The 22172-nt window shown below is 39.9% G+C and overlaps 1 non-coding gene across 1 annotated transcript; it reads left to right on the top strand.

Moving 5' to 3' along the window:
- The first annotated feature begins 20360 nt into the window (after positions 1-20360).
- On the top strand, positions 20361-20467 carry LOC120092294 (small nucleolar RNA R71). The gene has a single exon (XR_005486001.1). It is a non-coding gene; the product is annotated as a small nucleolar RNA R71 (small nucleolar RNA).
- Positions 20468-22172: the final 1705 nt, after the last annotated feature.

Genomic DNA, 22172 nt, shown 5'->3' with positions numbered 1-22172 from the left:
ACGTTTTAAGTAAAACTAGTCATAAATAACTTTCTCGCTTTAAAGCATGTAATGTATAACACATATAAAAACATGGCTTTAAAGGTACTAACGCATTCTGAGTATATTTAACACATATAAATCACTTTTCAACAATTTCTCACACATGCATGCATTTAAAACATAACTCATGGTTTGCTTGGAAATTACTTGTAAAACTAGCTGGCATGAGAATAATCTTCTTTAAAACATGCTTTCTATAACACGTTGTAATCAAACATTTTAAGCAAATGTTTTAGTCAAAACGTTTTAGCCACTCACCTTGATTGCTTAGGAGCTTTTCACTCTAGTAGCTCCTTTTTCTACCTCGGGATCCCTTTTCACCCCTAGAATTTAGATTCAAATTATAGCTCAAATTACTCATAGTTCTAAATCTTATTTTGAGATACTTTCTTCTACAAACATATTCTAAAATGTCTCAGGAAGCTTACCCTAAAATTTGAGCTTAGAAATTCTCGTGGTTTGGCCGGAATCACAGAATCTTCAAGACTGGCCCAAGATTATCCGAGAGCCTGACCCTTCTGTCTTCTTCTCAGTTTCCAGCCCGATCCCTTCAATATTTTCTTCCGGCAGCCCTAGCCTGAAAACTAGACTTTCAGAGATTTCAGGTGGCTTTGGAATCACTCCAAACGCACGAGTAAATTAGGAGAACACCTCAACCTATCTTGATGCGTCCTCTTCAGACCTCACTATCCAATGCGTCCTCTATGACTAACGCATGGATTTGGCTCCAACGCAAGGTTTTCTCACTCTCTCACTCTTTACGAAATTTTTGAATTGTGAACTAAAAATGAAGTCTCATGACTCTATTTATAGGCGTCCAAACCTTCTCTGGAGTTGACACCACCTACTTGGCTGCATGGCCAAGTGTCTCATTTTCACCTCATCAACGCAATGCTGTGATCATCGCAAGCTAAGTGTCTTACTCCCATGTTGCCAATGCCTGAGCCTCCAATCTGATGCCACCACCTCAAATTCTTAAGGCTTAAGGCTTTCCTCCCAAGAAGACACATGGTTTTGATGATGTTATTCTTATGATTTCATCCTTGTATGTGTCCAACTTTTGGTTGCTCAATGCCTAGTCCATAAGCATCGCATACCTCTACTCAACGCATAGCAAGCCAATTCACTACCATGACAATTCAACTTAGCCATCGTTAGCCATCGCTGGACAACTTTCGGCGTGTGCTGGACATCGCTCACTCGCGTGGGCACATGGCAGGGCACCTCGATGCACGGCATGGCTGCTTGGCAGGGTGCTCACTGCATACGTCTAGCCGCTCGGTGGTGCACTCAACGTTCGGGCGTGGCCGCTCGACAATGCGCTCAATGCACGGGCGTATCCACTCGATGCATGCGTCCGGCCAGGGCTGCTCGACGCATGGCCTGGGCGCTGGCCGAGGCTACTCGACGCAGGGCCTGGGTGTTGGCCGAGGCTGCTCGACGCATGGCTGTCTTTCTATGCATGCCTCACCCACCCATGTGCCTTCCAATGCATCATCTTCTTTTTCCTTCTTCAGCCGCATGCCTTCACCAACAATTCTTCCAACGCATCAACCCCACTCTAACACACAAAATTCTATACTTAGCCAAATTTCCAAAATTTTCCCCAAAAGTTAATCTTCCAAATTTTCTCTTTTCTTCTAATTTCCACTATTTTCTCTACCATTTCACCCTAGTTTCCATATCAACCTACTCATCATACTAATCTCAATAGGGAACATACTCAAGTAGAGAAATTGGGATTCGGGGTTCACACTAATACATCAACGTGTTACTAACTCATCATAAACGCATCAACGCATCATTCATAATTACACTTATTTTTCCAATTATTTTATACAATACACTCCTAAGCTCAAATAACGAAATCATCAAATAGAGAACATAGTCCACGCAGTAAAGTCGTGTGACATGAGCTTTCCAATGAAACTACTGAAACTTCAACAAGAGTTGTTGAAGGACCTGCTTCATCAGCCAGAGTTATTGATGATAGTTCATCTGGTAGGTTGTTCCACCTTAAGAGTTGAGGGAAACTCGACGTAGTAGGAGGGTTACGAACCCGCCTGATCGCTATCTCGGTTTAATAGAAATCCTAGCTATGGTGGCAGATGGCGACGTTGAGAATCCATTGTCTTATCAAAAGGAAATGGAGGATGTTGACCGGGATGAATGGGTCAAAGCCATGAATCTCGAGATGGAGTCGATGTACTTCAACTCAGCATGGGATCTTATAGATCAGCTTGATGGGGTAAGACCTATAGGTTGTAAATAGATCTACAAGCGCAAACGGGGTGCTGATGAGAAGGTGCAAACCTTCAAGGCTCAACTTGTGGCAAAGGGTTATACCCAGGTGGAGAGAGTCGACTATGAGGAGACTTTCTCACCTATTGCCATGTTAAAGTCGATCCACATCCTCCTATCCAATGCTGCTTATTATAATTATGAGATTTGAAAAATGGACGTCAAAACGACTTTTCTGAATGGCTATCTTGAGGAGACCATTACATGCTACAACCCGAAGGATTCATTGCACAAGGTCAAGAGCAAAAAGTTTGCAAACTGAATCGGTCCATTTATGGGCTGAAACATGCGTCTCGATCTTGGAATATTCGGTTAAATACTGTGATCAAATCATATGGCTTTGACCAAAATGTTGATGAATCTTGTGTCTACAAGAAGATCGACAACAGTTCAGTAGCTTTCTTAGTGTTGTATGTAGACGATATACTACTCATTGGGAATGATGTAGGTCTACTAACTGCAGTTAAGAACTGGCTAGCGACCCAATTCCAAATGAAAGATTTGGGAGAAGCTCAATGTTCTAGGTACACAACTCTTTCGGGATCATAAGAACAAAGTGCTAGCTGTCTCAGCATCATATATTGACAAGAACTTGCTCAAGTATTTGATGCAGGACTCCAAACGGGGCCTATTACCATTTAGGCATGGAGTCACTTTGTCTAAGGAAATGTGTCCTAAGACGCCTCAAGAGGTTGAGGAGATGAGACGGGTCTTATATGCATCTTCTGTTGGCAGTTTGATGTATGTGATGCTCTACACTAGGCCGGACATCTGCTATGCTATGGGAATAGTCAGTAGGTATCAGTCTAACCCAGGCCAAGGTCACTGGACCACAGTTAAGAACATCCTCAAGTATCTTCGAAGAACGAGGGACTACATGCTCGTATATAGGTCTAGGGGTTTGATCCTTAATGGATACACGGATTCTGACTTTCAGACTGATAAGGACTCTCGGAAGTCCACTTCAGGGTCAATTTTTACTCTTAACGGAAGAGCTGTAGTGTGGCGGAGCACTAAGCAAGGGTGCATCGCCGACTCCACGATGGAGGCCGAGTACATAGCGGCTTGTGAAGTTGCTAAGGCAGCCGTCTTGTTAAGGAAGTTCTTAACAGAGCTGAAAGTTGTTCCAGATATGTCTAGACCCTTCACCCTATATTATGACAATAGTGGTACTGTCACGAACTCCAAGAAGCCCAGGAGTTACAGGTGCGACAAACATATAGAGCGGAAGTATCATCTGATCCGCGAGATAGTGCATCGAGGAGACGTGATCGTTAAGAAGATTGCCTTGGAGTAAAACGTTGCTGACCCGTTTACGAAGACTCCCACGGCTATAGTGTTTGAGGGTCACCTTCAGAGTATGGGTCTACGGGACCGCCTGCAGCTGGACTAGGACAAGTGGGAGATTTTATTGTACTAGATTTTTATGCCCTAGTTTATTGTTTTGTACTTGTTTTGTACACCCCACTTTGCTTTAAGACAAGTAGGAGATTCTTGGGGTTGATGCCCTAAAGTCTCGTGTCCTATAGTTTGTAAACACATTTTGTACGAATGCTAGTGATGTATAATATATGATATTTACTTCACTTCTCGACTTTGCACATTTAAATATTTTATTTGCTTTACCATAAACCAATAAACTTAAAATCTCTGGTTGTCTTTATGTAACTTAAGCATGTATATATATAGTGACATACAAGTGAATCATGTCTTAAGTGATAACAAAATGGTCTATAGTATATGGATATGGGAAGGAAACCTTATCCTGGTAACGTTATGGACGCGGTCCACTTTGTGGAATAGTTACAGGTGTTGTGACTTGTCACAGATGGTCTAATCCTGATCATTCGTGTAGGGGACATGCGAGCGGAGGCGTCCTATACAAAGAGTTTATACAAGACCTGACCACAAAGTGTTAACGTCTCGTCATATAACCTCATTCATGACAGAGACTTCACTTCACTAGGATGATCATAGGTAACATAACCTCAATCCTGAGTGAGTTGGGAACTCCTACAATTGAGGGCGGTCCTTTGATTTGCATGGGTGCGAGTGGCTAGAGTACCGACTTAAACTTACCACTTTGGGGATTCATTTGATTTGGGAGCTGAGAACTCAACTTCACAACATGGAGTTCACTCCTTCCTTGAAGCAAGGGTAAGTAGATAGATTGCTCTCAGAACTGATCCTGGGGCTTGAACGATGTGGCGCCACACACCTTCTCATGGCGTGAGAGGTTTTCACATATAGTAGGACTATGTTGTATTGTTCATTAGAGGGATCAGTGGTACTTAAGAAGTAAGATGTAACTGCAGGAAAAAAAGGGTAAATTGGCCTAGCTATACTTACGAGCATCTGTGAAGGGTCATCGTACTAATGATTGGTTATATCCAATAGACATATAAATATATCTATAGTAAGAAGAGTTCAGCTGTTGATATTTAGTGGAATGCTTGGCAGTTGACAGATGGTGGATATTGTGGCTAAAGAGTTTAGTCAGTTATTCACGTACCGTTGGAGCTTCGAGCTATAGATCCATAAGGTCCCCATAATAGCTTGGATACAAGTTGAGAATTAGTTTTTGGGTCAGTTTGAAATGTTCAAATTGACAAGAGGGAGTTCGATTATATATGATATAATTAAACTAGTTAATTATATATGATATAATTAACTTTATGTATGAGATACATTAATTTGGAGGAAATTGGATATAAATATGATTTATATCTAGTGGAGGAAAAATACTTTGGTTAATATATGAAATTAAACCATAGGTTATAAATATAATGTGATTATATTTATTATATATTAATTGAACAGTTATAGGATAATTGGCCGGCGTCTCTTCTATTTTCATAACGGATGAGTAAGATGAAGAATTGCTAGAGACGAACCTCTAATGAACTTTTTCTTATTGGAGAAGGCAACATTTGCCTTCTCATTGTTTCTTTTGGTTTTCATTAAAGACTAAAAAATTTGTAGCTTGTTAAAGAGGGTGGTGAGGTTGTAGTCAATTTTGTTTATAACACAATTACTACGGAACTGCAGAAAGTTGTTCGATGATGATTGCATGATACAACTCACCTGATGGGCTCATGTATGAGACTTCCATTTATCTCAGCAATGTTGAAATGGTTCTTCATGCTAAGGACATGTTCCCTAATAAAAAATCCTTTAGCCATCCGCGCAATAAAGATAAACTTAAGAGCATCATGCATGGCTTGTGAGGAGGGTTTTCCAAACATGTCATGCTCATGATCTGATGTGCAGTGATCATGGTCTTATGCTTTTTAGCCAGAACTTTAGATAAGCCTGCCAAAATATAGATATTTGCCTTATCATTGGCCTTGGTTCACCTTTCATAAGCATCATGAACACTTCGTGTGTTGGAATTGGTGTCCTAATTCTCTCGGAGTCTCGTTGTTTGTAATTATACACATTGTTTATGAATAAAATAAGCGTTGTTTCATTTTGGCATTTACTTATATCCAATAAACAAAGTTCCATGATTATTTTATGTAAAATTAAGCATGTATCCTTCCGCTGCTCATGGAAAGTCCTTCCACTGCTCATGGAGATCCTCGTGTCTGATTTCCTGCAACACTAGATTAATCTTTTAAAATCGATTTAATAGGATTAAATTGATTGGCATAAAAGATTAAATTTGTTTTAAATCTATCTATAAGGGTCCTTTTGTCTAAGGCGGGTTCTGTCTAGGTTGGGGTTCTTAAGCTGACGGAAACGGAACACCCCTACCTGGGAACCTACTTGGAAAGGTGAATTAGATAGATTTTCTACAAACATGCGAAAAATTGGTCAAAGACTCTGTTAAAGAGTTTAATGGATGATGATCAAAAGTTGTTTCACTATCCAAGGTAAAAGTTAGTCTTTGGCAAATCTAAAAGTCACTTAGTTAAAATCCTTACCCGTGTTTTTTCTAAGTAAACTTAACCTTAGGTTATAAAATACTCAGTGGGAGGAAGAGATGTATCTGATATGTCTATGATTCCACTCATGTTTCTCCCTGTATGGTCACACCGTGAGATTCATGCTTGGCCTTATGGTGCCCTAAGAGCATCCCCCCTTCAGATGGTGATAACTTGTAGAAATACAAGTTATTAAAGCTCAAATTATTAAAATAATGAGAGAAAGCGATAGTAAATAGGAAATATTATGATTGAACGCACAAAACTAAAAGAAAAATCGCGATCGCTAACTCTCATCACATAGAAGCAATTAAACTGAGTTAATCTTGTATTTCTGTGCAGGAACAAAGTGATAGCGCGATCTCTTGAGTTGGCGATCCAATGGAACAAGGCGATAGCGCGATCTCCAGAGTTGGTGATCCAATGGTACTTCAAAGACGAACGCGCGATGACCTTACATAAAGGCGGTGACCTAATGTGATAAAACGTGATAGGACGTGAAACCGATAGCGGTCAAATCAGAAATTTAGTTGTCGACCGTTGAAGACCATACTGTTGCAAATCCATTGAACCTTTGGTGACCATCAGACGGCGTGACAGGTTATGGAAATTAATGCTGCCCATCCACGCAATCGTTAGTGAGATGAAGAACTGTTTTGGAAGTCTATAAATACCATTCGATGCTACCAAACCAGGGGAATGAATTTCGGGAGGTCAAGAGACTGCCTAAAAAACACGGAAGAGAAACACCAACCCACACCTAACCCTTGTAAGAGGAAGAGTTTACAAATTAGAAAAGAATTAGAGTGCTAAAAGCCGTGTAAATGGCAGAGGAAGCAAGACACTGCTTACCTGGCTTAACACTTACATCATCTATTGTTTTATACTTGAGCATTTTATTTGCAAGAATGGAAATTACATTTCAATCTATGTTCATTCTTTTCACGCCATATATAAGTAGCTAAATTTTTTAATGGGTTGAGAAGTACTTAGCTAGTATTTTTCAACCCATTCACAAATTTAGCTACTCATATATGGCGTGAAAAGAATGAACATAGATTGAAATGTAATTTCCATTCTTGCAAATAAAATGCTCAAGTACAAAACAATAGATGATGTAAGTGTTAAGCCAGGTAAGCAGTGTCTTGCTTCATCTGGCGTTTAATAACTTTTAGCATTCCAATTCTTTTCTAATTTGTAAACTCTTGCTCTCACAAGGGTTAGGTGTGGGTTGGTGTTTCTCTTCCGTGTTGTTTCGGTAGTCTCTCAACCTTCCGAAATGCATTCCCTTGGTTTGATAGCATTGAATGGTATTTATAGACTTCCAAAAATAGTTCTTCATCTCACTAATGATTGCGTGGATGGGAAACATTAAGTTCCATACCCTGTTGCACCGTCTGATGGTCACTAGAGGTTCAATGGATTTGCAACGGTATGGTCTTCAATGACCGCCAACTGAATTTCTGATTTGACCGCTATCGACTTCATGTCCTATTACGTTTTATCACATTAGGTCACCGCCTTTATGTAAGGTCGTCGCGCGTTTATCTTTGAAGTACCATTGGATCGCCAACTCAGGAGATCGCGCTATCGCCTTGTTCCTGCACAGAAATACAAGATTAACTCAGTTTAATTGCTTCTATGTGATGAGAGTTAGCGATCACGATTTTGCTTTTAGTTTGGTGCGTTCAATTGTAATATTGCCTATTTACTATCGTTTTCTCTAATTATTTTAATAATTTTGTCCTCAAGCATAAACTAAAGATTTCTCAAAATTTCAATCACCTTTATCCTGCCTAGAGTTCTCATAATGCCACCTTCAAATCGCTGAACCGTTGTCATTGTTAATGTCTATCCTAAAATATTTCTAACCTTTAGGGACCGTGAGCTTAATCTTAAAAAAAAAAAATCTTTACTCTTTTCCAGGGGCATCGCATGATTTATTTTAAATTTTATCAAAACGGGGTGTTCAAGTGGTTTTGGCCTTCGCATGATTTAAATCTTAGTTTTGTGATCTTGCACTGATCTGAGTGCCCAGCCTTCATTTTGGCTTGCTTCTACGGGTGTCATGCGGACATCCAACTACGAGCGAGGCACTCTTTTCAGTCAAAACTCATGCCCATCTTTTTGTTTGGCAAAGGAGTTACGATCACTTAGTTTTTGCATTGATCATGATCCCCACCTTCATTTTGGCTTGCCCCCACGAGTGTCATGTGGATATCCAACTACGAGCAGGATCTGATCTTAACGTCATATATATACATATGTATGTATGTATGTATGTATATATATATATATATATATATATATATAAGATTGAAAATCTATCAAGGCTGAAAATATCACCCAGATGGTGTTTGCATGAGTCAATATCAAGGTGGATGAAGAGAGTGTTTATAGTAAGTGGGTGAAGGATGTGTGTCAACATGTCCTACTGTCTCTGTCATTTGTTCACACTGTGAGATCATTCTGTACTCCCTCGTGGCGCCCTGGGAGCGTCCCCCTTCGGATGGGTTTTGTGCAGTTGGTCAAGATCAAAGTGAACTCTAGAAATGGATAGGGTCACTTTAGGTTTTTCCCCAATCGAATTTTTTCCCTTCGGATTGGCTACTTGGGGTGGATCTCTAGGGCCTAAAATGGCGGGTCATACTTATGAGAGATTGTTAAGTAAGTTACTGATCTCTTGACCAAATCAATGATGGCTAGTCGTTATAGGAGCAAGAGTTGTTCTAGTATTAATGACTGGTTGAGAACTTATCAATTCAGAGGAGGGATAATTGACCTCCCTTCGGCGGCTTTTGTCCTAAATCTTTGAAGCGAAATTGCGAAACTAGATGTCACACGAGGTTCATATTAGTTTTGTTAAAACCTTATTAGATGTTGTATGTTTTTTATAATGGGTTTTTGCTTAAAACCTAATGTAGGTCAATGTGTTTTTTCTTTTCAGCAACTCGTTAGTATTTCCATTTAGTGCTTTTAATATGACCGATTACATACAGTGTAAAGAATCATGTAAAATGTCTTTCGTGGTAAACGACCTCGAATTTGTCATAGTTGAGGAACGCCCTCATGTCCCGAACCTTGATGCACCTCGAAGTGTTCGTAATGCATATGAGGTGTGGATGAAGGCTAGTTCATTGGCCATACTTCATATTTTGGCTAACATACCTGATATTTTGGCCAAAAGGGTTGAGAACATGGTCATTGCACGAGAGATCATGGACTCCTTGCAAGATTTGTTTGAACATCAGTTCTTACTTTTCGAGCACAAAGGGATAGATGACAAAACCAATAATGTCAGTTTTTCTGACACTGATCCCACTACTCTCCATAAGAGGAGGATAGATAATAAATCTAATTTATTAGTCTTGGAGAAGTGTTTGGTAGAGAATGATGATTCTGCCTGGATCCTTGATTCAGGTGCTACCAATCATATTAGTTCCTCTTACTAAGGATTTAGTTCCTGGCAAACGTTGCCACAGGGAGAGATGACTCTTAGAGTTGGTACTGGTCAGGATGTTTTAGCTGTTGCTGTAGGCAGGCTGAAGTTATTTGTTGACAAGAAACATTATTTGTTACTGGATAATGTTTTCGTAGTTTCTCATATTAAAAGGAACTTAATCTCAGTTTCTTGTCTCATTGAACAAGGGTATACCGTCTCCTTTTTTTAGAATAAAATGTTTATTTTCAAGAATGGAATGGAGATTGGTTTTAGTTAAATGGAAAGTAACTTATATGTACTAAGGCCGTTAGTCATAAAACCTTGTTTAATATTAAGACCAAAGGTTTCTCCTAAGGAAAACACCCATCTTTGGCATCTAAGGTTAGGTCACATCAACCTCAATAAGAGTGAGCAGTTGGTGAAAAGTGGACTTCTAAAGAGTTTAGAAGAAAACTCCTTGCCGGTATGTGAATCATGCCTCGAAGGCAAGATGACCAAACGACCTTTTACTGGAAAATGTTACAGAGCCAAGGAAGCCTTGGAGCTTGTACATTCAGACCTCTGTGGTCCGATGAATGTTAGGGCTCGAGGTGGGTATGAATATTTCATCTCTTTCATAGATGATTATTCAAGATATAGGTATTTTTACCTAATGCAACGTAAGTCTGAAGCCCTTGACAAGTTCAAAGAATATAAGGCTGAAGTTGAAAACTTGTTAGGTAAGAAGATAAAAACACTACGATCTGATCGTGGTGGAGAGTATATAAACCTTCAATTCCAAAACTATATGATAGAACATGAGATTTCATCCTAACTCTCGGCCCCAGGTACACTTCAGCAGAATGGTGTATTAGAAAGGAGAAACAGAACCTTGTTGAACATGGTTCGGTCTATGATGAGTTATTCTCATCTTCTAGACTCATTTTTGGGTTTTGCAGTGGAAACTGCATGCTATATCCTGAACAATGTTCCTCGAAAAGTGTTTCTGAAACACCTTTTGAGTTGTGGAGAGGTCGTAAAGGTAGTTTATGCCACTTTAGGATTTGGGGTTGTCTGGCACATGTGCTTGTGACTAACCCAAAGAAGTTGGAACCACATTCGAAGGTTTGCCTCTTTGTAGACTACCCCAAGGAATTGAGGGGTGGATACTTTTATAATCTGAGTGAAAATGCTATCTTCTTGGAAGAAGACCACATGAGGGATCATAAGCCACGAAGTAAGCTCGTTTTGCATGAGATTTCTAGTGAGACTAAGACTGTTGAGGGTTCAATAAAAGTTGTTGAACAGACTAACAGATCAACAAGAGTTGTTGAGGTCAATGCATCTAGCCAACAAGCTCAAGAGTTGAGACTGCCTCGATGTAGTGGGAGGGTTATGAACCCATCGGATTTCTATATGGGTTTAACTAGCCCAAAACGTCATTTCTAATGATGAGGTCGAGGATACATTGTCTTTTAAGAAAGCAATAGAGGATGTTGGCAAGGATGAATGGATTAAAGCCATGAACCAGAAATGGAGTCTTTGTACTTCAATAACGTCTACAAGCTCGTAGATCCACCTGATATGGTAAGACCTATTGGGTGTAAGTGGATTTATAAGCAAAAGAGAGGTGTAGATGGAAAGGTGCACACCTTTAATGCTCGACTCGTGGCAAAGGGTTATACCTAGGTCAAAAGAGTTGACTATGAGGAAACTTTCTCACCTGTAGTCATGCTCAAGTCTTTCAGGATACTCCTGTCCATAGCCACATTTTATGATTATGAGATATGGCAAATGGACGTCAAGACTGCCTTTCTTAATGGTAATCTTAAAGAGACCATCTATATGACTCAACCAGAGGGGTTTATAGTTCCAGATCAAGAGCAAAAAGTTTGCAAGCTTAATAGGTCCATTTATGGGCTGAAACAAGCGTCTCGATCATGGAACATTATATTTGACACTACGATCAAGTGATTTGGCTTTGATCAGAATGTTAATGAGCCTTGTGTCTATAAGAAAATCATCAACAGCTCAGTAGTTTTGCTAGTACTGTATGTGGATGATATCCTACTCATTAGGAATGATGTAGAGTATCTGACTGACATTAAGAAATGGCTAGCTACTCCGTTCCAAATGAAAGATTTAGGTGAGGCACAATATGTTCTAGGGATCCAGATCCTTCGGGATCGTAAGAATAAAAGGTTAGCCTTGTCTCAAGCATCGTACATCATTAAATGTTGATCAGGTACAGGATGCAGGATTTCAAGAGGGGTTTATCACCCTTTAGGCATAGAGTCGTTTTGTCTAAGGATCAATGTCCTAAGACACCTCAAGAGGTTGAGAAGATGAGATGGATTCCGTATGCTTCAGCTATAGCAAGCTTAATGTATGCAATGTTGTGTACCATACCCGAAATTTGCTATGCAGTAGGGATTCTCGGTCAGTATTAGTCCAATCCAGGATTTGATCGCTGGATGGCGGTCAAGACGATCCTCAAGTATCTTCGGAGAACGAGGAACTACATGCTTGTGTATGGATATAAGAATCTGATCCTTACAAGATACACAGACTCTGACTTTTAGATCGATAGAGATTCTCGCAAATCGACATCTGAGTCAATGTTCACTCTGAATGGAGGGGTTGTAGTGTGGCGAAGCATCAAGCAAGGATACATCGTAGACTCCACTATGGAAGCCGAATACGTAGTAGCTTGTGAAGCAGCTAAGGAGTCTGTTTAGCTGAGGAAATTCCTTTCAGATTTGGAAGTTGTTTCAAATATGGATTTGTCTATCACTCTTTATTGTGATAACAATGGAGCTGTGGCAAATTTGAAGGAGCCTCGGAGTCATCGTCGGGGAAAGCATATAGAGCGAAAATACCACTTGATCAGGGAGATTGTGCATCATGGTGATGTGATAGTCGTGAAGATCACGTCGGAGCACAATGTTGCTGATCCCTTTATAAAGGCTCTCATGGCTAAAGTGTTCGAGGGTCACCTAGAGAGTCAGTGTCTGTGGGACATGCAACATTTTGTCTAGGGCAAGTGGGAGATGATACTGGGGTATGCCCTAGTTTATTGTATATTTGATGCATAGAATTTTGATGCAATGATATGTGTTATGCGGTGATCATGCAAGTTTTCCTAACAAGGCCCAAGTATAAGCCTTCTTAGGTTTCCTAGTAAGTCCAGGGTCGAACATAGGGACTACTAAGTAGATATGCGACAGACTCTTTAATTCTAATGCGGTGGTAAAAATAATGAAGTGGATAGTGTTTTGATCTATATTTTTCCTATGCGATGGAGTTGAACGCGGAGTGATGAAAGCGAGTTACGATAAGTACGCGATGAAGGGGTTGAGAAGGGGTTTAGCTAACATTTCCTAAGATTGTGCACAAGTTATGCGATCATGCTACACACAAATATTAGTACTACATTTCTCAATGCAGAATGCCACAATTTCTATTTCTAGGATGCATGCGATGCATACGCGAAAATGTCGATAGAACTTATGTTTAAGTTTCTATTCTTGCTTATGATGAATGATGCACACATAAGACAAGGTGATTGCAACCGTCATTTCCTATTTCTAGGGCGCATGCGATGTGTAAATAGCAATAGAACTTATGTCTAAGTTTCTACTCTTGCTTATGTGATTCTAATCTGACTCTCTCAAGCCTAGATTCTAATCTGACTCTCTCAAGTCTAGATTCTATCTTTAGACTACTCTCTCAAGTATGTCCAAAGGGTGAATGATGCATACATAAGACAAGATGATCGCATAAAATGTAATCTTAAGTCATGCTAGCTAAGTACTTCTCAACCCATTCAGAAATTTAGCTACTCATGCATGGTATGGAGAGATTGAACATAGATTGAAATGGAGTTTCCATTTTCTGCAAATAAAGTATTGAATACAAAATAACAAATGGATTTGAGTAATAACAAGCCCGGTAAGCAATGTCTTGCTTCCCGTGGCCTTTTACACTGCTATTTATCACTTCAACTCTGTTCTAGTTATGGATTCTTGCTCTTGCAAGGTTTGGACCTTTCTCCATTATATTGCTTTCTGGCAGTCTTTCGATCTGTCCGGGAATGATTTCTCTCGGCTTTCCTTCATCTCCGTGCTCTCTCCGTACTCTATGTATACGTATAAGTATGTTCGGGAATGGACTGACTAACTCCTTTCTCTCTGGTGGCCTTCGGTATTTATAGATTTCAAGGTGAAACAACTTTTCTTACAAATGATTACAATGATGGGTGACATTAATTTCCCTACTCTGTTGCACCGTTTAAAAGTCATCGAAAGTTCGAGGTACTTGCTATAGTGGCTTTTAACGGCTTGTCAACTAAATTCAGAATCGACTGTTATTAGCTTTACGTCCCATCACGATTTATTAGTTGTCGCCTTGATGCGAGGTCTTTATGCGATCACCTTTTCAAGAAAAGTTCTCACGATCACATGTCTTGCGATCGCAATTTCAAGCGTGCTAATGCATTGTGCCTTTGGATCGCAATTTCATATGCGCCATCGCATTGTACCTGCACAAAATAGGTAAATTAACAGCTTTTATGCGAGGAGCGCTCGCGATTGTAATTCCTTTCAGTTTAGCGCTTTCGGACAGAATATTGCCTATTTTACCTTCGCATTCTCTCATTTTTATACTTATTTGAGTTGTAATAACTTGTATTTCTACCAGTTATCACACATCCAAATTTAAAATAATGCTTGTCCTCAAGCATAAACTAAAGATTTTCTTTAAAATTTCAACCGCCTTTACCCTACCTAGACTTTTCAAGGTGCCTTATTCAAATTTCATGAATCAATGCCTTCTTAATTTCTATCTTGATCTCTTCCTAAAATATTTCTAATCTTTAGGGACCGCAAGCTTAACCTTCAAAAAAAATTTTACTCGTTTCCAGGTCATCGCATGATTTATTTCACACTTTCTCCAACTGGGATGTTCCAAGTTATTTTTACCCTTGCACAATTCAGATATTTTTTTTTGTGATCTTGCGCTAATCCGAGTGCCGAACCTTTGTTTTGACTTGCCCCCATGGGTGTCATGCGGACATCCAACTACGAGCAAGGCACTCTTTCTCAGTCAAAACTCATGCCCATCTCTTTATTTGGCAGTGGAGTTGTGATGACTTGGTTGATGCGTTGATCACGATTCCCACCTTCGTTTTGGCTTGCCCCCACGGGTGTCATGTGGGCATCCAACTACAAGCAGGATCTGATCTCAAAAAATTTTTGTTTTTGAATTTCTAAAAGTAACAAGGTTGAAAATAACACTACTAACACCCCCAAATTTACACACAACAATATCCTCATTGTTGAGAGACGAAATAACTCATGCGATTGACTTAGGAAATTTCATAAAAATAGTTTTGAAGGAAAGCTGGTAAATCCCTAAATTTTAGAAATGTTTCCTGAATTGATTGTCCTTAAATTAATTTGACTTAGTACATGCGGCAAGAAACAAAGGCATGAATTTCATTATTGAAATCATAATTGGCAAGGGGCGAATGCGGCAACCAAATAAAGTAATAAAAAATTCAAGATTGAGTCAAACTAAAGAAGATGCGATAGTAGAATTTAGCAATATTAAATTGAAATGCGAGAAGTGTAAAATTGAAATAAGATGAGGTAAGGAAAGATGCAACCCCCAAATTTTCTTTGTCGCCCGCATTATTTTTTATCACATATTTTCCTGTGGTGGGCTGATTCCTTGATTGCGATGGGCTGATCGAACCGGTCGCATGTTTGAGATTGTCACATTGCTCCATCTCAATCGTTTACTATGATCAGTGATAAATATCAACAGGATAAAAAGTATGAAAGAAAGTGTTGGCAATTCTAAAGAGTAGTGATCATGCAAAAAGTAAGACAGATTCATGAAAGAAAAATATCAAAAGGATATTCAAAAAAGAATTCATCCCTGATAAGTGTATGTTGCTTATCAACGTAGGGACTACACATTTCTTCTTCATTCTGGATTCCTTAGGTCCACGGAGGTTTTATCGCGTGGAAATCTCCTCCATGATACATCTTGACTCTTTATCCATTTACCTTAAATGTGCTGGTCCCATCTTCGTTTGTTAATTCTACCGCTCCATGTGGGAATACTTCTTTAATTATGAATGGTCTGGACCAGTGCAATTTCAATTTTTTCGGAAAGAGTCGTACCCTAGAATTGAATAGTAAGACCTTCTGATCTATCTGGAGATTCTTTTCACACAGTCGCTTGTCATGCCAACGCTTCATACGTTCTTTGTAGATTTTGGCATTTTCATACGCCTGTAGTCTCCATTCGTCCAGCTCGAGTAACTGAAATTTTCTCTCCTCCCCTGCAGCCTTCAGATCAAAGTTAAGCTTCTTCACTACCCACAGTGCCTTATGCTCTAATTCCAGTGGCAGATGACAAGCCTTCCCAAACACCAACGCATACGGTGACATGCCTATGGGTGTTTTATAGGCAGTCCTATATTCCCACAAGGCATCATCAAGCTTCATGGCCCAGTCCTTCCGTGAGGGATTCACCATTTTTTGTTAAATCAGCTTGATTTCTCTGTTAGAAACCTCAGTTGTCCGTTTGACTGGGGGTGGTATGCGGTGGCGATCTTATGATGGACATTGTATTTGATCAGCAGTTTATTAATGATACGATTGACAAAGTGGGTTCCTTCGTCACTTATTATGGCTCGTGGGGTGCCAAAACGAGTGAAGATGTTTCTCTATAAGAATTTGAAGACTATTGCCGCATCGTTTACGACACATGATACCGCTTCAATCCACTTGGAAATATAGTCAACGGCCAACAAAATGTATTTATGACCATTTGACGGTGGAAATGGTCCCATGAAATCTATGCCCCGGACGTCGAAAAGTTCCAATTCCAATATGATGTTCATCGGCATTGCATTTTTCTCTAAAATGTTTCCAGTGCATTGGCACTTATCGCATTTCATAGAATAGTCTCGTGCGTCCTTAAACAAAGTTGGCCAGTAATACTCGCTTTGCAAAACTTTTGCTGCTGTGCGTTGTCCCCCGAAATGTCTCCATAGAGTGAGTCATGACATTAAAAAAGTATGCGCTGAAAAGCAATCCCTGGAGCACAGAGTCTCAAGATCTGGTCTGGTCCTCTTTTGTAAAGATTTGGCTCATCCCAATAGTAGGATTTACATTCATGAATGAGCCGCTTCTTTTGGTGGGATGTGTAATTTTCCGAAAATTGTTTGCAGACCAAGAAATTGACAATATCTGCATACTAGGGTAGTTCTTCAATTTTAAGCAATTGTTCGTCCGGGAAGGATGCGTTCACCTCCGACTGAATGCGATCCACTTCAAGATTCTTTAATCTCGATAAATGGTCAGCGACCTGGTTCTCAATTCCCTTACAGTCGATTATCTCCATATTAAATTCTTGGAGGAGGAGAACCCATCAGATTAGCTTTGGCTTCGCATCTTTTTTGGTCATTAAATATCTTATTGCCGAGTGGTCGGTGTGGACTATAACTTTGGATCCCAACAAGTAAGGTCTAAATTTTTCAATCGCAAAGATTAATGCTAGAAGCTCCTTCTCTGTGGTGGTGTAGTTTGCCTGCATGAAGTTCAATGTTCTGCTCGCATATGTGATGGGGTGTAATATTGTCTTTTCCTTCTATGCTAAAACTGCCGCCATCGCATATCCGCTGGCATCGCACATCAGCTCGAATGGCTTTGTCCAATCAGGTGCGATCAAAATATGCGCTGTAGTCAATGCGTTCTTCAGTGCTTTGAATGCGGTGAGGCAGTGTGGATCAAAGTCAAAAGTTTTGTTAGCTTTCAACAATGCATTCGATGGTCGAGCTATTTTTTAGAAGTCCTTCACAAATCGTCTATAGAACCCCACATGTCCTAAGAAACTCCTTAAAGCTTTCACATTTGCTAGGGGTGGAAGTTTTTCAATGGCCTCAATTTTTTCTTTATCTCTAGCCCATCCTTTGAAACCTTGTGCCTGAGCACAATTCCTTTTTTAACCATGAAATGAGATTTTTTCCCAATTCAGCACCAGATTGGTCTCTTCGCATCTTTTCAATATTCTTTCCAAGTTTTTCAGACAGACTTCATACGTTTGCCCATAGACTGAGAAATCATCCATAAAAATTTCAACTGAGTCTTCCAAGTCCTCGGAGAAGATTGCCATCATACACCTTTGAAATGTGCTCGGCACATTGCATAGTCCAAAAGGCATGCGTCGAAAAGTGAACGTTCCATATGGACAGGTGAATGTGGTCTTTTCCTGATCTTCTCATGTGATCATAATCTGGTTATAGCCTGCATACCCATCAAGAAAATAGAAATATTCATTCCTTGCTAGTCGGTCTAGCATTTGATCAATGAAAGGTATAGGGAAATGATCTTTCTTCGTTGTCGCATTAAGATTCCTATAGTCCATACAAATCCGCCAGCCAGTGACGGTCCTCATAGGGATTAACTTATTGTTTGCATTCAGAACTACTGTCATTCCGCCCTTCTTGGGAATGCATTGCACGGGGCTAACCCACGTGCTATCGACGATAGGGTATATGATGCCAGCGTCTAACCATTTAATGATTTCTTTTTTAACAACCTCTTTCATCGCAGGGTTCAGTCTGCATTGAGGTTCTATTGAGCCTTTCTGGTTTTCTTCGAGCCGAATTCTATGCATGCAGTACGTCGGGCTAATACCTCTGATATCAACGAGCGTCCACCCAATTGCTTTAATATATTTCTTCAGAATATTGAGCAACGCATTTTCTTTTTCTTCTGGTAACGCAGAGGATATTATTACTGGCAAGGTTTCATTCTGGCCAAGGAAAACATATTTTAAATGATTTGGTAGAGTTTTCAGCTCCAGTGTAGGTGGTTGCTCTAAGGAACGTTTCTGTGTTTTTCTCTTTTCATTCAAATTCAACTTTTCTTCATTGTTCACTATCTCTGTTATTACATGGTAGGTTTCTAAGGATGTTGTCGCATCCTCTCTCTTCATTTTCTTCTTTGGACTCCAAACCTTCATCACAAATGTGTTCATCGTCAGAATCTGATAGGCCTTCATCTTCTGGGAACTTCATTGCCTTGATGATGTTAAACATGAGCTTCTTTCCATTGATGCTCATCGTGATCTTTCCTTTGTTCACATCTATTTGGGCACGACCAGTAGACAAGAATGGCCATCTCAATATGATTGCACATCTTTATCCGCTTCATAGTCTAGAATGATGAAGTCTGTAGGTAAAATGAATTTATCGATTGTGACCAAGACATCCTTCAACTTTCCTTCAGGGTGTACTAGGGACCTATCTGCAAGCTGAAGAGTCACCGTCGTGGGTGTCAGCTGTCCTACGTTCAATGAAGATTAAAAGGGACATTAAATTTAAGCTTGCCCCAAGATCGCATAATGCTTGACCGATGTAGATCCCTCCTATTGAGCAGAGTATTGTAAAGTTGCCCAAGTCGCGCATCTTCGGTGAGATTATAGTGTTTGATTCTTGGGTTAAGGCCACCATGGCAAATTTTCCTGTGCTTCTTTTCTTCGACACCATATGCTTAAAAAACTTGGCATATTTCGGCATCTGCTCTATCGCTTCTGTAAATGGAATATTGATGTATAGTTTTTTTAATATTTCCAGGAAACGGTGATACTGACCTTCATCGTTTTGCTTCTTTTTCAGTCTTTGAGGGAATGGAGGTAGCTGTACTTTCACTGTTCCATGGTCTGTAGGCTTAGAGGTGGTTGCAACTTCAGGTTCCATAATCTTGAGCTCTTTTGACTCAGTTTGCATCAACGGGTTCTTTGATTCCATCGCATTTGAATTGGTCCTGCTAGGCTCCTTCCTAACTTCCACAATTGCCTTCCCACTTCTCAGGGTGACTGCTTGGCAATGTTCTTTCCTTGTGTTCCCCGAGTTGCGTGGGAACTCAGTTGAGCTTGGCAGTGTTCCCTGCGGTCTGTTTTTCAGCTTTCCTATAATCTGTCCTATTTGGATTTCTAGATTGTGGATGGAAGTCGCCTGATTCTAGAGAACCGTCTCATTCTTTTCAATGTACTGTTTTAACAGGTTCTCCAGAGAGAATGATCGCGGTGTTTGAAAGCTGCTAGCTTGTTGTTGAAGTTGACCGTTAGTTCTTTGGAAAAATCCTGGTGGTCCTTCTTTTTGCGCCGTAGGTTGATAGCCTTGTTGTTGGTTATTTTTCCAAGCAAAATTAGGTGGTTTCGCCACCCGGGGTTGTACGTGTTTGAAAAAGGGTTGTTCTTGACAAAGTAGATTGACTATGGGTTTCGTGGACATTCTTCAACCGAATGTGATTCTCCACATATAGCACAGCTGCTGCTTGTCTGTTCTATCACATTGACTTGCCCTCTTTGCGCTTCGGGATTGTTTATTGCGATGCCCTGTAACAAATTTATCATTGCATTCATCTGATTTTTCAAAGATACGATGGCACCATTATTTGCGTTACCTTCTCTGAGTTCTGCTCTCTGATCGCTTTCTTGCCAATCTTCATGGTTTTCGATATGCGATCAAGAATGTTCTTTGCCTCATCATAAGTCTTGTCCAGCAGACCTTCTGCTGCTACCACATTGGTGCTGTCTACGATGCAAGATTTAGTCCATGATAGAAAATCTCCAATTGGAGGCAATCCAGAAATCCATTGTGCGGGCAGTCGCGTACTAATCTCTTGAACCTCGCCCATGCGTCACTGAGCGATTCATCTTCTTCTTGTTCAAAATTTGTGATTAACTTACTACTTCTAGCATTCTCTGTAAAAGAGAAATACTTCTTCATAAACTTCTCTACAATATGCTCCCATGAAGTTATCTCTCCTGGTTTGAGGGAGTTTGCCCATTTTCTTGCTTTATCGCATAGTGAAAATGGAAATAGCGTGAGTCAAACTTCTTCAGCGGAGATATTAGGGAACACAAAAGTGTTACAAATTTCAATGAAGCTTCATAGATAGGCATGTGAGTCTTCACCATGCCGTCCTCCGAACTGTCCTGCTGTCTGTATCATTTGTAACATTATCGGCTTCATCTCGAACCTTGATCCATCCAATGCTGGTCTTATGATTCCTGGGGAGAAATCATGCAAGTTTGATGACGCATAGTCTTGGATAGGTCTATTGCGATCATTTTCCAGTAGGATAGGATATACCATTATGTTGTTTTCATTTGCGGCTCGTCCTTCAGATTGTTCAACCATTCTGTGAGTTCTTCCTTATTGTTTACGTCTATTTTTCTGTCCAAGGTCGAACACAGGGACTACTAATTAGATATGCGACAGATTCTTTGATTCTATTGCGGTGGTAAAAATAATGAAGTGGATAGTGTTTTGATTTAGATTTTTCCTATGCGACGGAGTTGAACGCGGAGTGATGAAAGCGTAGAGTTACGATAAGTATGCAATGAAGGGGTTGGGAAGGGGTTTAGCTAACATTTCCTAAGATTGTGCACAAGTTCTGCGATCATGCTACACACAAATATCAGTACTACATTTCTCAATGCAGAATGCCACAATTCCTATTTCTAGGACGCATGCGATGCATATGCGAAAATGTCGATACAACTTATGTCTAGGTCTCTATTCTTGCTTATGATGAATGATGCACACATAAGACAAAGTGACTACATACCATCATTTCCTATTTCTAGGGCACATGCGATGTGTAAATAGCAATAGAACTTATGTCTAAGTTTCTACTCTTGCTTATGTGATTCTAATCTGACTCTCTCAAGCTTAGATTCTAATCTAACTCTCTCAAGTCTAGATTCTATCTTTAGACTACTCTCTCAAGTATGTCCAAAGGGTGAATGATGTATACATAAGACAAGATGATCGCATAAAATGTAATCTTAAGTCATGCTAGCTAAGTACTTCTCAACCCATTCAGAAATTTAGCTACTCATGCATGGTATGGAGAGATTGAACATAGATTGAAATGAAGTTTCAATTTTCTACAAATTAAGTATTGAACACAAAATAACAAATGGATTTGAGTGATAACAAGCCCGGTAAGCAATGTCTTGCTTCCTGTGGCCTTTTACACTGCTCTTTATCTCTTCAACTCTATTTTAGTTGTGGATTCTTGCTCTCGCAAGGGTTGGCCCTTTCTCCTTTGTCTTGCATTTGGCAGTCTCTCGATCTGTCTGGGAACGATTTCTCTTGGCTTTCCCTCGTCTCTGTGCTCTCTCTGTCCTCTATGTATATGTATAAATATGTGCGGGAATGAACTGATCCTTTCTCTTTGGTGGCCTTCGGTATTTATAGATTTCATGGTGAAACAACTTTTCTTACAAATGATTGCAATAATGGGTGGTATTAATTTCCCTACTCTGTTGAGCCATTTATAAGTCATCGAAAGTTTGATGTACTTGCTACAGTGGCTTTTAATGGCTTGTCAACTAAATTCGGAATCGACCGTTATCAGCTTTACGTCCCATCATGATTTATTATGTTGTTA

This window comes from Benincasa hispida, chromosome 11 (assembly GCF_027475165.1).
Source record: "Benincasa hispida cultivar pf3 chromosome 11, pf3_genome.v1.1, whole genome shotgun sequence".
Taxonomy (NCBI): domain Eukaryota; kingdom Viridiplantae; phylum Streptophyta; class Magnoliopsida; order Cucurbitales; family Cucurbitaceae; genus Benincasa; species Benincasa hispida.
The sequence above is the reverse complement of the archived record's forward strand: the minus strand, read 5'-3'. Positions and strand labels throughout refer to the sequence as shown.